The sequence below is a fragment of the Prunus dulcis genome, chromosome 8 (assembly GCF_902201215.1).
Source record: "Prunus dulcis chromosome 8, ALMONDv2, whole genome shotgun sequence".
NCBI lineage: Eukaryota > Viridiplantae > Streptophyta > Magnoliopsida > Rosales > Rosaceae > Prunus > Prunus dulcis.
This window is the reverse complement of record NC_047657.1, coordinates 11075304-11094742: the sequence shown is the minus strand read 5'-3', so window position 1 is coordinate 11094742 and position 19439 is coordinate 11075304. Positions and strand designations below refer to the sequence as shown.

Sequence of the window (19439 nt, the reverse complement as noted above, 5' to 3'; positions counted from 1 at the left end):
AATTTTTTCCTCTCATCACAATATGAATAGATTGGTAGTCTGTCTCATCCAAATAACGTGAAATGTGTTTATCAAAATTTGGGATTTTTTTCGATTCGCCGACAAAGGCAACCGAACTTCACGACCTTTTCGTTTGGAGGCTATGTAACTTTTTTTAATTTTTCGACAGAGTTGATTAACACATGTTTTTAGAGGCTATACTTGACCCATCCGACCACTTAACCTCTCTATATGAGTCACATGCAATGACTTCATCCTAGTCCTTCGATTATAGGTCAGTGACATATTTTATCCTAACTATTGTCAAGGATGTCTATGCAATGTTTGTGGCAAGAACAACCTTCCTTGCCTTAGAAAGCATGGGCTCAAAACTTATGCTTGTAGCTCAATAACCAGGTTTTCATAGATAATTAGCTCATCCATATTTGTTTCCATGTCCTTTATATTGTATTCCAATACTTCTATTGTCGTTTCAATTTCTTCTTGACTAGTACAAAAGATCAATACATTTCTATGCTCTTCTATCACATGGATTTGAAGTGTGGTAACAATGGATGCATCCAAATAATCAACTTTTGTATAGACTATATTGACTAGATGTTGCTTTTTTGAAAAATGAAAATTTGGGCACAATCAAAATAGTCACTGAATTTCTTAGTATTAAGAGTTTCACTTGAGATTAACAGTTTAAATTCAAGTCTAAATCAAGGAATGTCATTCACTAATCCAAATAGAATATCGGTCGAGAGCGTTATCTCATGAGCCTTATCCACCATCAGCACACTATAGCTTGCAAAATCTGGTTCACCAAGAAATTCACGTAAAAACAGTCCATCAGTCATATATTTCAAAACAGTTTTTTCAAAGGTGCCAAAGAAGACCCCTACATCAATCACATATTTCAAAACACTATTTTCCAAGATACAATCCTCAAAACAAATGAAATAACATACCTCATGTACAATCCTCAACACTCATAGCAGCAACTCGTCATGGCAACGTGCACCCAATCTTTCCACACTTTGTGTATCTAGCCTCATGCAGATATTGGGGTATTGATGTAGTTTTTAAGGATCCAATTTCACAACAATACACAAGAACCTGATGTTTTTCAACTACTTGGAGTAACTCATCACAATATGAATATAGTTGCAACGTTTTCCTCCCCTCATACAGCTTCTCCAAGGTTGATTTCATGCTAGATTCGAATGCATGCGTGAGTTGGACTTGCCTATCATCATCAAACTCATATGTGTGCTCCATCTATGAACTTGATAAACTTAATTGTCTCTAAAAACAAATTCATACTTATGTTGAGTTATTGATCTTTTTTTGTCTTTGGAAGCAAAACTTAGTACTGCTTTTTGAATTTGTTGATCCTTGCAAGAATTATGTTCAACAAGTAGGTTTGTTTTGTCACAAGCACTGAACTCCTTGTAGAGTTGGATAGCCACAAAGAATCTATTTTACTGATTAACATGACCTCGCTCATGATCTGGGCTTCTTGCATCCTATATTCAGTGTCATTCTCAGCCTCATCGAGACCTGACTTTTTTTTTTTTACAAGCTCTAATATTTGCTTCTTGTAACTTAATTCATTGCCCTGTGCTTCAGTTAGATTCACATTTTAAATAAGTAATTCACATATTCTAAATCATCAATGATTTCTTCCAATTTATTTTGCACCATTTCCTTTAGATATTTTTGAATCGAATATTTTCTTAAAGTTTTAACATCATCATTGGTTCTCCAAAAAGTTTCCTTTGCATCCCATCATTTTAAACTTTCCTTTGTTATCTTTCCTCTAGTTGCTGCATCCATTTGACATATATTTCTCTCCAATTGCTCCATTTCTCTTTGATCTTGCAATCTTACTTCTTCTGACTGTTAACTATCTTCGCCTTTATTTGACATAGATTTTGATGAAGTACTCATCATTATCCAAGGGTAATCATCATTATATGCAGGTAAGATGTATTCTTTTTATAAACCTTAACTTCAACTCGAATCCCCCTATGAGTCTTTAGGAAAGATAGCTTCAAGTTGGGAAAGAAAGATTTCTTTATAGAGGTGTGCCATTTGACAATGGATTCAGTAATTCACAATAGTAGCCAGGATAAGAGAATTAGACAAAAACCTCTCCGGTTAGTAGATCCTACACCCAAAGTACGAATATGAATTTGAGTACTTAACCAAGTTGGTTAATTCAATTCCACAAAGGGGCTAAGACTTTTTCAATATGTGTTTACTGATTCCAAAGATTAGAACAACGTGGAAGCTTGCCAGGTAATAGCATATGGTAATTAATCTGATTCGAGCAATGTGCAATATGCTTATCAAAATTAGGCCTTTCTTCGATTCTTCGTTAAAGGCAATCAAACTTCAAGGTCTTTCTATTTGATTATTCCATAACATCCATTTTTAGCAACCTTTCCGTATGAAGAAAGAAACCATATGCAATTGTTTTCTTTGTAGTCACTAAATTAGCAAGATTTAAGGTCACTTCAATCTCAATCCTCTCTAAGAGACGCTTAAGTTGATGTAAGGATATTTTTTGCCCTAATCTCTATAAAGTTTTCATAGCACCACTGCATTGAGTAATTTGCCTATTTCTATGTGTTGTAATTATTAAGCAAAGCGATGTGATCTCGTCTATTTTCAATTTGAAAATCCAATCGCGCATTGTAGTGTGGACTTGTTTTTCCTTTGGACGATGAAAATTTGAGTTACCCACAGAAAACATAACAGCAATGGAAGTAGCCTCATCCGAGCACTTGTACCTTTTAGAAGCAACAAGCATCTTGGATACTATTGGATCAAGAGGAAACTATTCATTCGTCTACCAACTTTAGTAAGCTCACCAACTTTGTTCAATGTAGCCACTGTAAATCACAGCTACATGCACTTTATTAAAGTTTTAGAAGGTGGATGATCCATGAATTCAAAAGGTAACAAGTCATGAATATGAAGGCTCTTCAACATTAGAACGACATTTGCAAGGTTCGTTCGTTGTATTTTGGGTATTATGTTATCATCTAAATCATGTTGATAGTTGTAAGCAATGTATAACCTAAAAGCATTTATCGGGGCTTGTTCAACTAGATCAATCTGCCTTTTGCCTTGTTGAGGCCTTCGAGATATGGGTCACCTATAATGACTCTATCCCAGTCCTATGATTATAAGACTATCTTTCAAAATCAAAGGTCAATGACATATTTCATCCTAACTATTCTCAAAGAGGTCGCTGCAATGTTAGTGGCAAGGACAACCTTCCTTACCCTAAAAAGTTGAGACTAAAAAAACTTTTGCATGTAGCTCAATAAGCAGGTTTCCATAAATAATTATCTCACCCATGTTTATTTCCAGGGCCTTTGTCTTGTATTTCAATACTTCTATTATTGTTTCAATTTCTTCTTTACTAGTATGGAATATCAATATATCTCTAGGTGCTTTTATCATATGGATCAAGTTTATCTGGGATATCTCTTGCCTTTTTGTGCTCCAAGCCTATACAAAGTTTGTGCAGCACCACTGCGTTGAGTAATTCACCTCATTCTATGTGTTGTAAGTATTAAGTAAGGCGATGTGATCTCTCGCATTTTTGGTTTGAAAATTTAGTTACGCGTTGTCACTATGAACGTGTTTTTCCTTTGGACGATGGAAATTTGAATTACCAACGTAAAACATAGCAACAATGGAAGTAATCTCATCCGAGCACTTATAGTTTTTAAAAGCAACAACCATCTCAAAGACGATTGAATCAAAAGGAAACTCTGTCTTCCATCTACAACTCTAGTATGCTCACCAAATTTGTTTAGTGCAGCTAGTGCAAATAATATATTCACGTCCTTTATTAAAGATTTAGTAGGTGGAGGATCCATGAAATCAAAATGTAACAAGGCCTGAATATCAAGGCTCTTTAATATTAGAACGACATTTGCAAGTTTCATCCGTTGTATTTGAGGTATTGCGTTATCATCTAAATCATGTTGATAGTTGTAAGCATTGAATAACTTGAAGCATCTATGTATAAACTGAAACATCTTGAGGTGCTTATGTCACATGGATTTGAAGTGCATTTATAATGGTTGCATCCAAATAATCAGCTTGTGGTGGTTTTGTGTAGACTATATAAACCGGAAGCTATTTTTCTGGAAAATGAAAAATTAGGACACAATCAAAATAGTCACTGAATTTCTTAGTATTAAAAGATTTACTTGAGATCAGCAGTTTAAATTCAGGTCTAAATCAAGCAATGTCATTTACTAATCCCAACAGAACATCAGTTGAGAGTGTTCTTTCATGAGCCTTATCCACCAACAACATTCCATCAGTCATATATTTCAAAATACGTTTTTGGAGGTTCAATCCTTAAAAGGAATGAAATAACCTACCTTATAAAACATGACAACAACACTCATAATAGCAATCTTTCATCGCTTTGTGTATCCAACCTTATGCTAATATTGAGGTATGTGTGTAGTTTTTAGGATCCAATTTCATCAACAATAACAAGAACCCAATGTTTTCAAACTCCTTGGAGTAACTCATCGCGATATAAATATAATGACAACATTTTCCTCTCATCGTGATATGAATAGACTCGCAACGTTTTCCTATCCTCGCGACATGAATAGACTGTCAATTTTTTCCTCTCATCATAATATGAATAGAGTGGCAGTCTATCTCATCTGATAATGTGGAATGTGTTTTGATTCGTCGACAAAGGTAGCCAAACTTCACTATTTTTCTATTTTGGGACTATGTAGCTTTTTTTGATTCGCCGAAAAATTCGATTATCACATGTTTATAGAGGTAATACTTGACCCATATGACCACTTAAACTCGTGATTTGACAAATAAAATAGGCAATTAAGACATTTTCCTCATGTTGCTACCAACTATGGATAAAAATGATTGATTAAAGAAAGAAGAAGAGATCGATGGCCCATTAAACGCTTTTCATCTCTGACCCAAATAGGGCTAAACCCAAATTTTCCTAGTCCAAAATACAACTATTCATGTATCATCCGAACTTAAACACTTTTTTCCTCCAACCTTGCTGACTCGAAATTTGAGTTCGCAATTTTATTAAATTGTTTAAGAATGGTTTAATCCTTTTTTTTTTTTTTGTCATTAATGTGACTCTTGAGTTTCTTTAAGGAATTAATGTCTATTGGTTTTCTATTTCAATTATAGTCCAATTGACCTATTTCTTTGTTATTAACTCTCAAGTAGGTAGAATAAGTAGCACCTCTCAAAGTACGTAAAGGGGGGTGTTACAGTTGGTATCAGAGCGACGTTCTAAGAGACTTTTAGCTCTTTTGACTGTTGGATTTGTGAAAATAGATGGGACCATTTCGCACCCAAGTCATAGGTGTATGTGTCCGCTATCTTGAATTTCCTTATATTTTGTTGATTACTCTTAAACCCCATGTTTGAATTGTTTGCATCTTGTAGTATAAATCTGAAAGTAAGGGAATATGGGAAGCATCCAGCATTCAACAGGTTTCATTCGTGTCAACTAATCATGAATAGGATTCTAGTAAAGAGTATTATGAAGGTAATTAAGAAGCGGAAGGAAGATTAGTTGCAACAAGAAAAGTTTAAGTTACAACCACGACTCCATCTTTACAGATGTCCCAAGATAAAGTGCACGGCTATAAATGAGAGTCTTAGGTATGCCGTGAAGCTCGAGTTAAGCGTCTTTGGGATAGCCCAAAACATTAATAAGCAAATCCGACACAAGAATCTCCTGGTGAAAGCCGTAAAACCTTCGCCTTCTGCTGAGTCACTTGTTGAGACTTCTAGTATCCCCATTAGAGGGCAGATAGTAGTACTTGATTAGTTCCCCATTAGGGAGAATAACACCTTTATAACCGAGCGACATGAGAGGGTCGACTAGATAGTTACTTGTGGTTTGATTAAATTTAAATTGTTTACCCTGCTATGATGTGTACGAATCTAAGTCTTGAATTGGTCATCGATATTTTGTGCGTAAATTGTCTTAAGTTAGGATTGAAAGTTGATGTTTCTTTACTACTCTATTTCCCCATTACTTAAAGTAAAATGTGTCTTTTGTATCTAAAAGGATATAGTTATGGCTGGAAGAGGTAGGTTCAATTGTGTGGGAAGCAGTCCCGAATAACATCTAGGAAAAGCCAATGTAGTAGCAGACGCCTTAAATAGGAAGACTACAGGTTAAACCTCCATACTGTTAACTACCTAACTAGAAATCACAAGAAATTTTGAGAAGCTTAGTATTGAAGTTCAAGGAAGAGGTGATAGCTCGTATTTGGCGACATTGGTAGTACAATTTACCCTAATGGATAAGATTAAGGAAGGTCATAAAAAGGATGCCGAGATGGGAAATATCCTAGACAGAGTTTTAAAAGGCAAAGAATTAAGCTTTAGGGTGTTAGAGGATGGGGTAGTACATCTTGAAAAGAGGTGTGTGTACCCAATGATGACTCAATTAAGTAAGAGATATTAGTTAAGGTGCATAGTTCGCTTTACTCGATACACCCGGAAAGTACCAAGATGTATCGAGATTTACGAGCCATTTATTGGTGGCCTTACATGAAAACTGAAGTAGCTCATCATGTTAAGCAGTGTGTGACCTACCAACTTGTTAAGACAAAGCACCAACGGCCCTCTGGGCTTTTGAAGCCACTTTTGATCTTGATTTGGAAATGGGAGAGGATATCCATGGACTTTGTGGTAGGCTTACCAAGGACTGACAAGGGATTTAATGTTGGGGGATTGTTGATTGGCTAACAAAGTGTGTTCACTTCCTCCAAATCAAAAATACGTACTCAAAGGATCGTTTAGCATAATTATATATGGATGAGATTATGAGGTTGCATGGAGTACCTGTGTCGATTGTGTCTGATAGAGACCCTAGATTTACTTTCACGTTTTGGAAGAGCCTACATAAAGCCATGGGTACGAAGCTTAATCTTAATACAGCCTTTCATCCACAAACAGACTGGCAATCAGAAAGAACTGTACAAACTTTAGAAGACATGTTACGGGCTTGCATTTTGGGTTTCAAGGGTAGCTGGGATAAGTATATAACATTAATTGAGTTCTCATACAATAACAGCTACCATGCGACTATTGATATGGCTCTTTAAAAGGCATTGTATAGAAGGAAGTGTCGCTTCCCTGTATATTGGGACGAAGTGGGAGAAAGAAAGCTGTTGGGCCCTCAGATGGTTCAAGAAGCTAATGAAAGAATCAAGATCATTAGAGAGAAGATGAAGGTTGCCCAAAGCCGGCAGAAGAGTTATGCTAATGCGAAAAGAAAAGATAGGAAATTCGTGGTTGGGGATAATGTGTTCCTTATGGTGGCACCCATGAAGAGAATCATGAGATTTGGAAAGAAAGGGAAGTTAAGCCCAAGGTTCATTGGCCCGTTTGAAATCTTGGAAAGGATTGGTGAGCTGGCTTATAAACTGGCCCTTCCACCAACTTTGGCAGGAATTCACAATGTGTTTTATGTATCCATGCTTTGGAAATATGTACATGATGCAACTCATGTCCTAAGTTATGAACCCCTCCAACTCCAGGATGACCTCACCTATGAAGAAGGGCCAATCAGATATTGGAACGGAAAGAGCATGAACTACGATCAGAGAAGATACCATTGGTGAAGGTGTCTTGGAGGAAACATCGTACTAAGGAGGCCAATTGGGAGTGTGAGGATGAATTGTGGGTCAAGTATCCAAAACTTTTCGCAACTGAAGGTATGTCAAATTTCGAGGAAGAAAATTTCCTTAAGGATGGTAGATTGTAAGGCCCGACCTGTTTAAGTCAATTTCCTCCTTATAATTTATGTTATATTATGATATATCTGTGAATAAGTCTGAGTGCAATGGTTTACTTAAGCTTATTATAAGCTTTTAGGCCCAAGATACTTTAATTTACGAAAGCCCAAGTAGGTTAGTGTGAGCGGGCTGACTCTTCGATATGTTTTTATGAGGCCAGTTAGGGTTTTAGCACTAGGATTAAGGCCGGCCCATTAGATGACACATTTTAAAATGAACTTTAGGGTTTAGCTCAGTTGGTTACAGAGAAAAAAGCCCAAAAAGAAGATAGAGAGTTTGGAAAAAGGAAAAAGGATTAAGGATTTTCTAGAGGCAGATTGACGGTTGGAGCTTAGAGAGGAGGGTTCGAGAAGGTTAGCACATGTTTAAGGCTTATGTCCCAAGTGGTTTTGTAAGGTGCTCACTGCAAGGTAGGTAACCTAGACTTGCTCTGGAACTATGATAAATAAATATGTGAATGTGTGTCTATACGTACGTAAATAAGTAACTATATATGTGATTATACCATTTGATTGAGATATTCCTATGTTTGCAAGTAACATGGTTGCTACCTAAGTTCGTTTGATTTGTATATGTAAGTGTGTCTAAACCATGGCAAGTAGGTATGAGTAAGTCATGTACAAGTCTTAGTACACCATTCGGCCATGACTTAGTTTTAAGTAAAGACTACTAGAGAATCCTAGCTCACTATGAGGCCTTGTGCGTGGGGGTGCACAACAAGTTAAGGCTCACAATGTGGGTGTCATCGACGGGTGATGCTTAATAAGTTATAAGGCTCACGATATGAGTGTCATCGACGGGTGACAATAAGAATGTTATAAGGCTCACGTTGTGGGTGTTGCCGACGGGCGACGACAAGGCCCCTTTATCTGTAAGTAAAAGTATTTGATAGACATCTAGTAATGAAGGATCACTCTAAGTAAAATTTGGATAAGTTAAGGCCATGCATTCTTTCTCATGCTAGGTGCACAAGCATATGAGCATAATTCTAAGTATTAGTATATTTATATATATAGTATATTTGTAATTGTTTGAGCTTGTTTAATGCATGTTCTAGCTACTTACTGAGTTTATCTCACTAGTAGTTTATTGTGGTTCCAGGTACCGAAGTTCTTGAGGAGTAATAGGAGGCTTAGTGGCAGCAGTCTTTGGTCATGGTTCCATATGATTTCCATTCTCTAGACTTAGTTGGGAAAAAAAAAAAATGCGGTTGACACATAACTTTTTTATAAGTTGATTTGCTTCCGCTAGATGTACTTATTTCATTTGAGCTTCGATTTTGTTTGGTGACTCTTGAGTTTGTTTAAGGAATTAATGTCTATTGGTTTTCCGTTTCAGTTATAGTCCAATTGGCCTATCTCTTTGTTATTAACTCTTAAGTATGTAGGATAAGTAACACCTCTCAAAGTACGTAAGGGGAAGAGGGGGGCGGGGGGTCCAGTGGGTGTGTTACAAGAGAGATGAAAGGAAAATAGAGCTTCTTAAGAAGAAAGTTGAGCAAGATGAAAAAAAAACTCCGACTCAAGGAAATGGAGTTCGAGACGAAAATTATGTCTATGGATAGATCTAGAATGTGTGATGAGGAAAGACTATATTATTCTCAACTTAGAATAAAAATTCTTGGGGGTAGTGAATTGTGAATTATATTTCTTTCTAGTATCAATTAAAGGATTGTCTTTTTTTCTTCAATTAAAAATTATCATCATAACCCAATCCACGTGGAGCTGAGCTTTAAAAAATCTATATATATATTTATTTGTCTACATTTTATAAGAGTACTTTAGCTTGATTAATTAAGTGTTCTTAGGGTTATTGACCGAAATGGTCCCCCAACTATTGCTCGAGTTTTATTTTGGTCCTTGACCTAAAATTTTCATTTTAATAGTCCTACAACTCTCCATTTAGTATCTAAACTGTCATACTGTGAAAGTCTGTCAATTATTCCGCGAAATCGAGAGGCAAAACCGTCTTTTTGAGCAAAACCATCTAAAAAAAGAAAAAACTATAAAGAATATCTCCATCCCTCTCTACTCTCTGTCTCTAGGCAAAACCACCCAGATATCAACCCATCCCTAAATCAACCACCGGCTCCCCCTCCCCCTCCCTCCCTCGCCCTCCCTTAACCGCTCTATTCTCTATGATTTCTCTGCTCTCATTTAAAATAAAATAAAAAGTTTGATGGTGGGAATGGGATTTGGCTATAGAGGTGGTGTTCAGGTTTTATGTTATTTTTATTGGGTAAATTACTCAAATGGTCCTCAAACTTATACCCGATTTACATTTTGGTCCCTCAATTAAATTATTCGTTCAAATGATCCATCAACTTTATATTAATCGCTCCATTGATCCTACCGTTACATTATGTTAATGTTGCCATCAAATGTAAGGGTAAAACCGTCCTATGTTCCCCAAATAGGTGATAAAGTGGTGATATATAGATGATACATAGGTGATACAGTGGTGATAAAGGGGTGAAACATAGACCAAAAGTCTTATTTACCCCACAAATGTAGCATGTGCTACTCACATGATTAAATTTAACATAAAATGTAACGATATGACCAAAGCGCCGATTAATAAAGAGTTTGTGGACTATTTAAACGAATAATTTAGTTTATGGACCAAAATATAAATCGGGTACAAATTTAAAGACCATTTGAGTAATTTACCCTATTTTTATTTAAATAAATCTCTTCTCCAGGGAAGGTGGTTGTTTGTTTTATCTATTCTTTAGGAGAATCCCATAGGCGTAAGAGTTGTTAGTCATGGGATAGTTGTTGCTTGTTTTTCTGCACGTTTTGTTTCTTGTAAGTTTATTTAACTCAGACTTCTAATCAATGAATTATTATGGAATTCAACCTATTCTGTTTCAATAGTCTGTGAAAAACTCTATTATTCAACAGGCGGAGTATGTGCAACCCACCTCTTTGTCCCCTATTTCTTCCTCTTCTTGAAGTTAGTTGTGGAAGATCAATCATAGTAATCCCAGTAATACGAAGCTTTAGGGTAACCAAGCCTAGAAGAGAGATTTTGTATGAGGCAAGGCCATTGAAAACATAGTGGATACCAAAATCAATTATGTGGATCCTTGTTGCTTTCTCAGCTACATTCATTATTGTCTTATTTGACAAGAAATTTGATAGCTTCTTAAATTGACATGCCGCAAGATAAAGATGGTTAGCCTTCTCTCATCTTTAAAATCAGGATTTGCAGCCATGGAGAATAGAGCGCAGAGAGAAGAGAGAGAGAGAGAGAGAGAGAGAGAGAGAGGGTTTTGCCCCTCGATTTCACAGAATAATTGATAGACTTTGACGATAGGATTGTTTTTATACTAAATGGAGAATTGGAGGACTATTGAAATGAAAATTTTAGTTTGTGGACCAAAATGAAACTTGAGCAATAGTTGAGGGATCATTTCGGTCAATAACCTTTGTTTCTTAATAGTAAAATATAAAAATAAATTCATTAAAGAAAGTAATAAATCAACATTAATGTAATAAAATAATTTTTTAATTTAATATATTGGGTGGAATGAAAAACTATACAAGATGTCAAATTGCCACATTTAGACATCAAATTTAAATTTAATATTTGGTATTTGAAATCTCCACCTCTTAATAAATGAAATCCGAAGCTTTAATTTTAAAAGAAATGTAAGCATGTCTGTCAGTTTCTTTGGAAATGGATATTTGGTTTGCTCGAGATTGAATATGTTTGTTTTTTTCATTTAACAATTTGCTTCCTCATTGTTGTGACTTCTATTTTATTTTTTTGGGTCAATAAAATTATGTTGTTTATTTCAAGGTCATCAAGAAGTTGCGAACTCTCAAATTATGACAGGCTTTCGTCCCTTGAATTTATTCCACCCCAACTTCAAATTAGGCCCAGGGAAATTATTTTTAAAAGCCAGAACTTAGGCATTATTAATTATTATTTTTTATCAAATAGGCATTGTTAATTAATTTGTCATATTTTATTTTTCGTAGCCCCCTTCCCAAAAAAATGAAAAGAAAGGCATGAACCTTTTGGTAGCATGCAAAGCCTTTGACCTGGACAAATTGGTTGTACAGTAATTCCTCCAAGGAATTAGACAATGGAAATCCCACGAAAAAAACCAGTCATTTCATATCAATCAAACAAATTGTTTCAGCTTTGACATTCACCTTTCAGCCCTTTTGAGGTTGCTGGCTTTTCGTTTTTGTTTTTCTAAGTGCTGCTGCGCCCTTTTAGCTTAGCTTTTATGGACTAACCAACCATATAGACTTTTGAGTCTCTCTGACCGCTTCAATTTGGCTGGACAGCTCACGTTTTTTATGGGGCACAAAAAACCTAATAACAAATGTTCATTTGTATCTGTGTGACGTCTGCATTTCAAGAATTTTTGCACTTCTTTAAGCTTATAACAACTGTTCATATCTTTATGTCAAGACTAGTATACTTGAATTTATTTTTATTGTGTGTAAAGAAGACTTAAAATTGAAATATCGATAACGAAAAAGAGAATTAAACTTTTATGTGAACAAACGTAAGTGCCCAATAATCGGAGTTATATATATGGAGTATGGCGTTACATGTTTTATGGAGACTTTGGACGGCCTAGTCAACTTTTGGTTGTAAACGAATCTTCACAAAACCTCAAGGTCGCATGGTTGTAATTTCTGGGCACCAGTATGTCCAGTCAAAGCAATTGGTTAATCTTTTTAATTTGAGTACATGTGCCTCCAACTGACATAGAGCAGTATCCCACCAAATTTTGGCCCTAGTAGTAGTGTTCATATTGTTTCTAACCCTCTTTCAGTTTAGTGAGAATGATGTAGAACATATGACGGAAGTTACTGAAGAGAAGTTGGAGCGACGTGCATGTAAGGGTAAATTGGGTAAGCTGTAGATTTAGACTATGAGCTCAGATTTGGGCCCATGACCCGTCGATTTGAAGGGAACAGTGTCGCGAGTAAAACTCATTATTTTGCTATGATGTATGAGCTTTTTCGGGCATCCGAGATCATTTAGTAGCCCGAAATTCAGTTTTAAAGTTTTTAAAGTTTTTGGAAATTTTGTTATTTTCCTATTTTAATTCATTTGTTATTCCTAGGGTATCTAGGAGTATTTAAGCATACTTTATCTGTTGTTAGGGTTATGTTTTGTTCTTCCAGTTTATCAAATAAACCTTAAGGTTTTCTCATATCTTCCTTAGTGGATTTCAAAGTTATATGTTTTAGACTAAAGTTTAGCCAAATCAATTGTCACGTTGCATCAGAGAACTTTTCACAGTTGGCATGCATAAGATTTTCTATTTGTGCAAGAGCTATGGTTATTTTTACGTGATAAATTACTTTTAGATGATAAGTTTGTCACGTAAAAGAGGTGAATGTTGTCCTATCAATTACTTTTACATGATAAGTTCGTCATTTTGTTAACTTATAATAAGTGCGAGAGCTATGATTTAGAAACATTATCAATAAAAAGAAAATTTGTGTGGTTGAAATGATTCATTTTCCATGTTTTATGAAATGATTGATTTCTTTTCATATTTGAGATATTGGTAGAAATTAAAAGAATTTGTAGTGATAACCAGTAAGCAAGATTGCATAGATAACTAGCTTACCAATTTTTCTTTTCAAGCCCCTTATCTTGTGTTTCAACATTTCTATTCTTGTTTCTATTTCTTCTTGACCAGTATGGAAGATCAATATGTTTTTAGGTGCTTATATCACATGGATTTGAAGTGCAGTCTGTGTAGACTATATCAATTAGATGTCGCTTTTTTGAAAAATAAAAAACCAGGACACAATCAAAATAGTCACTAAATTTCTTAGCATCAAGAGTTTCACTTGAGATTAGCATTTTAAATTCGGGTTTAAATCAAACAATATCCTTTACTAATCCAAATAGAATATCGGTCGAGAGCGTTCTCTCATGATCCTCATCCACCATCAGCATACTATAGCATTAAAATGAATGAAATAACCAACCTCATGTACAAGCTTGAATTACATTTCTTAAGTAACACTCATAGTAGCAACTTGCTGGGCTGCATGCACCCATTCTTTCCTCGCTTTTGGTATCCAACCTCATGAGGTATTTATGTAGTTTTTCCGGATCCAATTTCACCAACAATAATAAGAACCTGATTCTTTCAAGTGCTTGGAGTAACTTGTTAGAAATATGGCTCTTACATTTGATGTAATGTTCTTAGAATATGTTTCGTATATGATAAATAAAGGGTAAATTTATTTTGTTATTTTTTACATCAATTAAAGAAAAAAATCTGGGGATAATGAAATATCAGATGAAGTAATCTAAAGAAAATTAGATTCATGAGACCTTTAATCTCTAACCATGATATCCCCAAAGTTCCTAATCGTTGTTAAATGAGCTTTGATAAACCGTCAAGATTAGCACATACTATGTATGCTCAATTAGGAGGATGGTTAGTCTCAAACCATTTGTGTAGATGACACTAATACAAGTATGTGGGTGTTGAATAGTGATTGAGTACACTAAACGTCAGTTTCTCGTATGTAATTTTATCTACATATCCAACGAGAACTCATAGTTGCAATAATGCAAATTAGTCCTTAGAATTGAGGCATCATGGTTGCATGTGATGTGTTATTAATCTTTGATAGCTCACAAAGACAAGTCGTAAAATATTTATCTTATGAGTTATTAGGGTCCCTTAATTCATCATAGGAGCATGTGAATGTACAATAAGGAATCTCTACCTTCAATAAATAAGGAGAATGTTTCGAGATGTGATTCAATGAATCTTCGACCGAAATATTTGAGCATAATTTAGAAAGTGGTTCTTAATCATGTTCTTTTGCATCACATGAGGTTATAGATCATATTAGGGGTTTGACATAATCAATCCGTACCTCAATAATATGATTTAAAACATTGTATAAGAGAAGGACCGTATTGCATTGCAATTCCAACTGAATATGTTCTTCATCTCTATTCTGGTTAGCTTAGGCAACCTTGATATATTGCTAGATGTCACTCTTGGCTCATGGAAGTCTTAGGATTAATTGTTTTCAATCCATATAAAGGAAGAATTAAAAGGTGTTTTAATTCTAGTTGATTAGAAATAGTTCTAATATTTTCCCACTCTTTTGCTAATTAGAACCTAATAGAACGTACACCTTACGTTTAAGTTTATGATTTTTCAAACTAAGTATAAGAAATTGAAGTGAGAAAATTATGATTTTGGATTAGAAAATCAACTGCCAAAGGGAGAACGTGGAAGAAGAAACTGATAAGAACTGATATCGGTGGTTTCAATATCTTTTTTCTTTTCTAATATTTAAATTCTATTTAATTGTTTGTTTTATTACTTATTTACTCTTAATGAATTAAATCATTGTGCCTGAGCATTTTAATTATTCCAAGGGTACTTTCAGGATTATTGAAAGTTTCACTTTTAAACCCTCTACCCTTATATATAATGCTACACTTGCCTCATTTTTATCCCACATTTCTATACCACATGATGAGGCATGTCCATATTATATGCAATATCAATTAAATCAATGAATTGTATTTTAATTCAGGCAATTAAAAAAACAAATACTGGAATAAATCATAAAAGAAAAGAAAATATTAAATAATTTTAATTGACGTGGCTGTTCACCTCAGCTATCACATAAGATGGTATAAAGATGTGGTATAAATGTGATAAGAGTAGCATTATTCTATCCATATATATAAAGTAAGAGTAATGCTACACTTACCACATTTTTATCCCACATTTCTATACCACATGATGTGGCATGTCCATATCACATGCCATATTAATTAAATCAATGAAGTGTATTTTAATAAAGAAAGTTTAATTAACAGTTTTTTTTAAGTGTTAATCAATCATAAAAGAAAAATATATATTAAATAATTTTAATTGATGTGGTTGTCCACCTCATCTGCTACATAAGGTGGTATGAGAATGTGGTATACAAATGTGGTAAGAGTAGCATTATTCATAAAGTAAAAGGCAGAGAATGGTGAAACATTCAAAATACCAGAAAATGCCCTTGGTTAATTCAAACATTAAGAATGGAAATTATTAATTAAATGAGGATAATATGGTAAATTTACACTTTTTCATATTAAAAAAAATTAAAATTAAAAAAAAATCAGAAAAGGATCCTATTTTAATGGAACACAACTACTCATTATCTTTTTTAATTCTAAAATAAATTTAATTTTTTTAAAAAAAGCCTCTCGCAAGCGCGGAAGCGCATGTGGAGAGGCAAGTAGTGTATATATAGATGAAATAAAGTGGCAGGGTAATAGTTTGATGCCGTTCAAGTTCATGGAGGGAATTTCAAAACACAAGCGTTCCAACAGGTAGCTTTGTGTTCTTCATTTTATACCTTTTTTATAATAAAAAAATTCCACATTCAATTTTCCATTTTTGCTTCTTCTGTAACCCTAATGATGCTTCGCTTGAATTACAAAAAGATTTGAGAATCAGAAAATAATTTGATACATATACTGCATCTACACAGGGCAGCTGTGTTTAAAATTTGAAACCTTCTAATTTGGTTTTCACTGGCAGAAAATTCCATAAGTAATTATATAATAAAAACTAGTCTTGACAGCTGAACTGGGTTTGCCAGGAGTGAGAAACTGACCTTCTCTTCAGATTTTAACGAGTTTTGTTCTCCTTTACTGACAGTGAGCCAGTCAAGATGAAAAGTGGAGCTCAAAATGCTCAAAAGTTCCATTTTTCAATTCACATTTCGATAAGCCTTTCCACATTGAAGGGCCAGAAGAAATGAGTGAACCTTATTGCAGAATGCTAAGGTACATTCAATCTGTAGGGATGCAGAGAAGTTAGGAGATGTTGAACATGTACTAAAGAAATTTAGGTATGCCAAATCCTTAATTATCTTGGGTCATGCTATCTGTCAATCTGTTAAGAAATTTGCTTCCCCATCTGCTGTATCTGGTGACTGAGAAATCACCATATCAAGAAAACAATTGGTAACCAATGCTGTCCTCAGTTACAGAATGACATCACAAAGTCCACTGTGCTTAGATGTGTATGATCTGTAGTTCATATATATTATCTAGGAGTGCAGTAAAAGCTTTTCAAGGATGGAATTTCAAATTTTGTGCCTTTGTTGTGAGCTTTTTGATGAAGTTGTAAATATCACATTAAATGGCAATTCATTTTTTATGCATAGTTTTGAATGATTGATTTTAGTTTGACCTCCACCGTAGATAACCTTTTGCCAAAGGTTAATGGAGAAGGGTTTCCGTTCGAACATGTTGTACGAATTGTGATAGTGAAAATTACTTTCGGCCTCATATATAATTTCTTCTGAATTTGTAAAGATTTCTCATTGTAGGTCACGTACCTACCAATTGGAAGAAGTTGATCTCAGAAAGATGAAACATGAGGCGAAGTTGGCCTTTTGGATTAACGTGCATAATGCACTCGTGATGCATGTATGATTCTACAGCCAAGAAAGAGTACATAACCTGATGGTTTGATATTCTTATTGTTCTTTTGCTGTTTTTCTTTGAGTCTTCGAGCATATCCAATTCAACTTATCTGTTATCTTCAGGCATTTTTGGTTTATGGGATTCCACAGAATAATCTAAAGAGAGTTTCACTGCTACTAAAGGTATCATAATCGGACTTTTTTTATACAATTTTTTTGTAAAAAGCATGGTTCACAATTTTCAATACAAGCTTGTGCATTCTTCAGGCTGCTTATAATGTAGGAGGCCACGCCATAAGCATAGACATGATACAAAGATCCATTCTCAGATGCAGATTGCCTCATCCTGGACAAGTAATCTCTCTTTATGTAACAACTAGTTCATATTAGGATCCATTTACCTTATGGTACATACCATATAGAAAAGTTAATTTGTTAGTAAATGTTTCTACTAATTTATGATTTCAAATCTACTCTTTTATACTTACTGAGCAATGAGCTTATTTTCCTCCAGTGGCTGCGGCTGTTGTTTTCCCCAAAAGAGATATTTAGCGATATACCCATCATTAGCACTAATATTATAAACAAACCCTACACAACTGAATTTCTATAAACATACCTAAAAAATGACAGCTAGCCTTATTGAATTTAATATTGATTATTAAATTACTTTGATGCCCTATTGAGTGTTTTGGGTATTTTTGATATTTTGGGGTTGGGTTTGTTTTAAGAAATTAATGGCAGTTTTGTAATTTATAAGAAGTTAAAAGCTTTTTTGTATGTTGTAAATGGATTTTGGATGTGTTTCTAAAGTCCATTTTATATGGGGTATTTTTATAAGGGCCCCTATATTGGGTATAATAGTGAATCTCCCAAAACAAAATTCAAGGTTGAAGATGCAGAAAAGCGTATGCAATAGAGCATCCTGAACCTCATTTGGATTTTGCACTCTGTTCAGGAAGTGATTCTGACCCTGCCGTACACACCTATGTCCTTACTGTATCTGTTGTTTGTACATGATGTCTTTCTACTAAAGCAGCATAAGCTTGTATTAGATACAAAACAGTGTTTTAGAGTGTTATCCAGAGTACATAATTGTTTTTGTGGAAAAATTTCGCTCACGAATCAAAATCCCGACAAGCTGAAATGTACCAACATGATGAGAATATTATTTAAATGAAAATTTGAACTTGATTTTTAAATGCAACCTTTTTTGAAGTTCATGATTTGGAAATCATGCTCACTAATAGAAGGCTGGGACTCTGGCCACAAGTCTGACTCACTGAAGCTTCTCTAAATGATTTTACACTCTAAGATTATGCTTGCAGCCATGATACAAATTTCCTTTTGACTATATGAGTTACAAAATCATATCAAAGTTTTCCATTGCTCAAACAACACTAATGAATCAATGATATTTCAATTGGACTCACAACTGTAATCATACACTTGCATTTGACAGTTATGGGATTATATTTAGGGAGTTTCACTAATATACCCAAAATAGGGGTTGAAATTATATTTAAAAACCCCCACATGGAATGCACTTTAGAAACACACACAAAACTCATTTACTACATAAGAAATTGGTGTTTAAGTTTCTATTAATTACGTGATTGCCATTGATCAACTTAAAAAAGTAGTCCAACACAAAAAAAATTTAAATAGCACCCAAAACCAACCCAACCCAATTTTTTTTTTGAAAAACCCAAATAATTCATTACAAACAAAACGTCTTGAAAACCATAGCTTCATTAATGTGTCATGTTGATTAATGAATGTAATATTCCACACCTTTACTGTCATGTTGATTAATGGCTGCAATGTTCCAGTCTAGGGTAATAACACTGCTATTTTCTTATGACATCCTATTTCTAATGCATGTCTACCCCCTGTGATTTTATAGTCTAGGGTAATAACACTGCTAGTTTCCTATGACATCCTATTTCTAATGCATGTCTACCCCTGTAATGTTCCAGTCTAGGGTAATAACACTGCTAGTTTCATATGACATCCTATTTTTAATGCATTTCTACACATGTAATGTTCCAGTCTAGGATAATAACGCTGCTAGTTTATTATCATGCTGATTAATGTTTGTCATGTTGCTACTTCTAATACATGTCCAACAAAGAAAAGATGAAGAAAGAACAAACTAGAC

At 34.5% G+C, this 19439-nt stretch overlaps 1 pseudogene; it reads right to left on the bottom strand.

The window, feature by feature from the left end:
- Window positions 1-268: 268 nt before the first annotated feature.
- LOC117638464 lies at window positions 269-6943 on the bottom strand (annotated as a pseudogene).
- Window positions 6944-19439: the final 12496 nt, after the last annotated feature.